This window comes from Sinocyclocheilus rhinocerous, unplaced genomic scaffold (assembly GCF_001515625.1).
Source record: "Sinocyclocheilus rhinocerous isolate Xijiao unplaced genomic scaffold, SAMN03320098_v1.1 scaffold307, whole genome shotgun sequence".
NCBI lineage: Eukaryota > Metazoa > Chordata > Actinopteri > Cypriniformes > Cyprinidae > Sinocyclocheilus > Sinocyclocheilus rhinocerous.
In genome coordinates this window covers 935,191-941,206 of record NW_015662942.1, presented here as the reverse complement: position 1 = coordinate 941,206, position 6,016 = coordinate 935,191, and positions in this window count along the sequence as shown.

Genomic DNA, 6,016 nt, shown 5'->3' with positions numbered 1-6,016 from the left:
TATTATATCACTTTGAAAATGCCTATTTTGAGTGGATGCAGAAACACGCTGTTTTTCGTGCCTGTCTCTTTAAATGCAAATGAGCTGCTGCTCCCCGCCCCCTTTTCCAGAATAGAGCTGTGTCATTACAGCTTGCACCTGCTAAAAACATCTGTTTTGGTTCTGATTTATCATGTTTATCACTCTTTATTTTAAACCATATTAGTTTAAACTTCTGATATATGGCTTTCTGAGTGCACACATCTGAAGCACACGGACAGAAAGCAGCATGTTTTGCTCAAACTTTCGCCATGGCATTAGAGCTGGTACACCGTTGTCGCTTGCGAAAACACAATAACGCCATGGGTGTAAACTTACAGATTAAGGGGCGGTAACATTATAATGAGATCCCTTTGCCACGTCACCAAGGGAGCGAAATCAGACGCGCTCGTTTTCTCAGACGCTTGCAGAAAAGGGCTTACCAAAACAAAGTTACTGGGTTAACCTATTTCACGTTTCCTTGGTTGGTAGATGCACTGGGGACCTGATTATAGCACTTAAAACCTTTAAAAGTCAGATTTTCATGGTATGTCACCTTTAACTAACTATATGATTTTTACCTGCTAAATGACAAAACTAGTGAAAACAAGCATGCAATAAAGACTTAACCATAACTAGGACTGTCATGTCTTCAAAAGTTGGGGATGTACAGTAGTCAACATTTGAAGTGGTTCAAAAAAGTTGATCAAAGTTGTCCTAAGGCAAGAACGGGAATTGGTTTGGTTTTAGGACAACTTTGATGAAAGGTTTTGATCCACTTCAAATGTTGACTACTGTATTATTTTGACCACGTAGAAACCACCTAGAACACCCAGCAACTGTATAGGTACCTCCAAACATCTTTTAACTTTTAAACTTTTATGTGATTGTTGGTCCTTTCAGTTGCTTAGTTTAGTCATGTGTGGGGTTGGATGATGAAAACCGTGCTTTGGAAAGCTTGGTGAATCATGGTGCTAAAAGTTCACCAGTTCATCCCTAGACGGGGACAGAATGGGGCATTACGGTAATCAGACACACACTTACGTAGAGTTCAGCAGTTCACACTTGGTAAAGCAGAAAGAGGGGGCGTTCAGGTAAATGACAACACTGACAGATGGAGTGAATGATGAGCGAGAGAAAGACAGAAGAGGAGGAGTTGAAGGGGCTTCTGGGGTTTTTAGGGAGGGAGAGAACACGGTTTTAGTGGAGATGAGGGGTGATTTGGAGGCCAGAGAGGGAAAGGTGTGTGTGTATGTGTGTGACCCTAAACACAGATCCTCTTTCAAACAAATCTAAGCTTCTGAATGGATGAGCAGACAAAAACATATAGGCAAAACAGTGATTGTCTGGCGGTGAAACTGGAATTGATGTTAAAACGCTTTGTGGAGGAATCTACTTTGAAATAGTACCCTCCATGCTTAGCTAAAAAAGTTAGTTATACTACAATCTACTTTGAAAGAAAATTTGAAACAACTGGTTCACTACTCATCAACTGGACTTCTCAACACTACAATTGTTTATAAATCATTTATTTCAACCGGTTCACTTACATGAAAAGACCAGAACAAAACGACTCACGTAAAAGGATTTGGGCTTTGCAAACCTGCAATACACAATGTATTCTTTATTTTAACCAGTTTTTTTTACAATGAACGGTTTATCCGAACAAACCAATTCACTAAAATTAGTTATACTTACACTTTACCTGTCAGACTTGTTCCTGTTTTGTTGTGTTTCTGTCCCCATGTGCTCCCCGTGACCCAGTTTCTCCCTTGTTTGATTGTGTTCATTTGATTCAGGTGTGTCTTGTCAATTACCCTCGTTTCGTCCTGTATTTAAAGTGTTGTTTGCCCTATGTTCCCTTGTCCAGTGTTTAACGTCAATACTATGTGCTGTGTGTGTGTTCCTGCCTGCCCGGTGTTCCCCCCTTATTTGGATTATTAAAGACTGTTATTCGTGAATCTCCTGCGTCTCCGCGTCCTTTGCTCCTGCACAGCAGACACCCGTGACATTACCAAAACAGTATTTGGGAATGTAGCTGAAATGTTCTTCTATAATATGCACTTTTAAAGTTTGACACCTCCGTCCCCTACAAAATTTCCACCCTGTGTTATCATCAGTGGTATGATTAATTGATGATTTTTTTTCAACATAGGCTCAATGGAAATACGTGCCTCTACCTACATATCTGCGAAACTCAAAAAACATACCTTTACACACAAATTGCTGCAGTTTCCAGTTGACATGAACACTAGAGGCAGTAAAACTCTGACAACTTTTATTCCTTTTCACACAAAGTATGATTTGCAGGTCCACCGTTTCGATTAATAAAGCCTAATTTTTGCATAATTACTTGAGGAATATTATGTTATGAATTCAAAACAATTCTAACATGCTGCGAGATTTGAAAAATGATACTTTTGAACATTGTCGTCACATATACAGCTTAATATGCATTAGTTTTCAAAATCAGTTGGTTTGATCAGTAGCTCACGTGGTACGGCTTTGCACTTGAGAGATGGAGAACTCCGGTACAAACCCCTTGGAACTATGGTTCAACAAAACAGCTCAAATCTGCATAAGTTAAAATAGCACAGATGCATCAACAAATGCATTTTTTATATCATTTTTGCATTTGTTGACACTATCGGGTAGGTTTAGGGTTGGGTTTGGTGTAGGGGATATTTCCAACACGATACAGCATTAACTTTTAGCGACACTCATCGGATATTTAAATTATGAACCACCACAATACGTAGGCCTACCTGAAGCAACGTAATACAAACACAGCAATACGTGCCTATATCAATGTAACAAAAACATGCCAGAGTCACGTATTGAACCCACGTTTTAGCGCCACTGACTAGACGTTTCACTTTGAAACTGCTGAGAAACGTGCAGTAAGGTATAACAGTGTTGCAGAAATGTATTTAGAGGCACGTATTTCAAATGAGCCTGGGTTGATTTTTTATAGGGTTTTAGCCTTTAATGTCACAGAATAGAGGAAAATTTTTTTTATTAAATGGGAAGAATGGTGCTTGATGTATGTGTTTGTGTTTTCAGAGCTGTCGTCCTAACGGACACAAGACTCTTAAATGCCAAAGGCAAAACTGTCTTTTCAGTGAAAATAACCTTATTTGCATGAACCTATCAACGGAGTTTAGAAACATAAAAAAAGCTTCTCTTCTCTTCTCTTCTCTTAATGAATATAAGGAAATCAAAAAGCATTTATGAAATATTTAATTAAATTTGTCCAAGACCAAATTGCTCTCCACATTGATTTTATTAAGAGAAGTGTGTAATTTCTGTGCTACTAGTGTCACCAAATAGGGTTGAAAAAAGGATTTTCAACAGATTCTCAAGCACTCCCATTGGTTTGACAAACATAGTCCCTGCCCAAAACTCAATGCCACTGGTTAAACCAGTGTTGCTATGTCAGGCTGCTCAAACAAACAAAGCCATTTTTGATAGTGCCACACTGTTTGTGATTTTCAGGGGAATACATCTAATATTGGCTGTCTTAAAGTTGTATTTCAACACTGAAAAAATTACCAACCTTTAATGAGACTTGCAGTGCATTCAAGTTCTGCATTTTTTATTATTAAGCCTGTGACATTTTTATTATTAAACCTGTGACATTTGTTTCTAACACCAAGCAAGCAGTTGAGCTACAACTGAGAGCTCCATTATGTCTCCTACGCAATTAAAGAACAACCTCTGAGTAATACTATTTTCCTCTAGGCGAGCAAAGAGACAGGTGTTGATGTTAAGATTTTTTTATTTTGTTGCTTTAGCATTTGGCGGCCACTACACACACACACCTGGGGAAAGATTCTTAGCACAGGTTGATCTTGAGCATGAGTGAGTTTAAAGTGTCGCATTTGGCAGCTTGTCCTGAGTTAAGCTATGGCATGCTTTTTATAGTCTCATAAAACATACCCAATGAGAAGTCACTTTGCTCATCCATGATTTGTGTGTTTGGGATTGTCTCAGCTATTTATTTAGAGTACGCTTCTCATTGTGTTCTAAATAAGCAAGATTCTGTCAATGATTTTTGATTTACAATTTGCATTTTACACTTAATTAGCATTTTTTATTAATGTAAACCCTAAAAAATAAATATTTGTAACTATTTGGCCTCATGTCTTTGCAGCAGAACTATTATGGTATATCAAGGAGAGGTGTCTATTACTTTACTACTTGGTCAGACCAATAAAGCAGATTAGAATATAAGACAACAAAAAACCCAAAGAGAATTTCACAGAACAAGGGATTTAAGCCATATCTCTGGGTGAAATGTAGATTTGGTAAGCAACCATTTAGCATCCACTCAATCAACCACCTAGAACATGCTATATAGCAACAACCAAAACACAGAATAACAACCACATCACAACGTCCTGCTGGTCTACCACTTGGTGTTTGTTTCATTCTTTAAGTTGCATGTGACAAGACTCCCATTACAATCTGTTAAGCTATGCTAGATGCACCTTAAAGCAGGGTTCACACTGTACGGTTTCAGCCAAATTTTGCAGTCTGAAACTAGTTTGTCTGGTTGTAAGTGATTATTCTTGTTGTAGGGAAGAACTGACTTGTGACATTCATCAACAGAAGATTAATAAGCTTTGTGATGCACCTTGACCTCAATGAAGTTCTTGCAGTGTCCGAAATTTTCAAGCAAAGTCTTGACTATAATCTCTATTGTACAGGCTGATATAAAAGATTATGTTGAACACTTTGTCATTGCTTTTACCTAACATCTCATCTGGATCATATCATGTAGTCTGACAAGCAACAATCATAAAATACTGTAAAAATTGTACAATGTGCATCCAGCATAAGATGTGCACTTGATACACAATATAGTGGCACCAACTTTTGTACGGACAAGCATGACTCAAATTTTCTTTGTAAAATGTAAAAACCTAAATATAATTGTTAGCTTCATATTTAGGTTCAGATCTGTGGGGCAGGGTGACATGGTGATTCAGTAGGATTGCACTGTTACCTTGCAACAAGAAACTCTTCAGTTCAAATCCCAGCTTAGCCAGGAGGAGTTGTCTCCATGTTGGCATGGGTTTCTTCTGAGGGTCTGGTTTCCCCACAATCCAAAGATGTGTGGGACAGGTGAATTAGAGAAAGTAGATTGAATCTGAATGTGTGTTTGTCTTTGGCCTGAGATGCTGGGATAGCCTCCAGCCTATAAAGGACAAGGAGTTTTGGAGAATGGATGAATAGGACTGGAATTATTGACTGCAATATGAATATGTGGTTATAATGTTTACTTAAGATAATACAAAACGTAGAATTTCCTTTTGCACTCTTGCCAGCGACTACCACTACATTAGGCTCATTGGAAATACGTGCCTCTACCTACATATCTGCGAAACTCAAAAAACATACCTTTACACACAAATTGCTGCAGTTTCCAGTTGACATGAACACTAGAGGCAGTAAAACTCTGACAACTTTTATTCCTTTTCACACAAAGTATGATTTGCAGGTCCACCGTTTCGATTAATAAAGCCTAATTTTTGCATAATTACTTGAGGAATATTATGTTATGAATTCAAAACAATTCTAACATGCTGCGAGATTTGAAAAATGATACTTTTGAACATTGTCGTCACATATACAGCTTAATATGCATTAGTTTTCAAAATCAGTTGGTTTGATCAGTAGCTCACGTGGTACGGCTTTGCACTTGAGAGATGGAGAACTCCGGTACAAACCCCTTGGAACTATGGTTCAACAAAACAGCTCAAATCTGCATAAGTTAAAATAGCACAGATGCATCAACAAATGCATTTTTTATATCATTTTTGCATTTGTTGACACTATCGGGTAGGTTTAGGGTTGGGTTTGGTGTAGGGGATATTTCCAACACGATACAGCATTAACTTTTAGCGACACTCATCGGATATTTAAATTATGAACCACCACAATACGTAGGCCTACCTGAAGCAACGTAATACAAACACAGCAATACGTGCCTATA